The sequence below is a fragment of the Arachis ipaensis genome, chromosome B05 (genome assembly GCF_000816755.2).
Source record: "Arachis ipaensis cultivar K30076 chromosome B05, Araip1.1, whole genome shotgun sequence".
In the NCBI taxonomy this organism is placed as follows: Eukaryota; Viridiplantae; Streptophyta; class Magnoliopsida; order Fabales; family Fabaceae; genus Arachis; species Arachis ipaensis.
Window position 1 is genome coordinate 148363814 of NC_029789.2, and position 495 is coordinate 148364308.

Genomic DNA, 495 nt, shown 5'->3' on the forward strand with positions numbered 1-495 from the left:
CTACAAAATATTGGTTTTGGTTTTTTTCTTAATATTAAATTAAATTAGTATTTTTATGTGGCGGTCAATTATAAACTTGGTTAATTTCTAGGTGAAAACTCAGGTGAAGTCGACTTCACGTGAAATTGATATCTGAGATCCTTTAGATGAAAATTTAGTCAAATCGGTTAAATTATCTAATGACTCTCAAGGTCGTTGCATCTCAGTTCCTATAGAAGCAGCTCCAATTCTTGGACAAAATATATGACTTTTTCTTTAGATCGTTGATAAGAAGCTCCACCTAAAATGGAAAAAAATGCACATATTTCTAAGAATCCAGCAAGTCTAAAATGGGAAAAAGTAGTTGATAAATCACAAAGATGCCTTAAAATTATTTTTTTTTTAGGTTTAAGATTATGGTCAAATTGTCGGTTGTTGTTAGTAAATTTTTGCACTAATTTAACATTATTTTGCATGTAATAATATTATTAACGTAAATAGTTTATTGACGGTTTT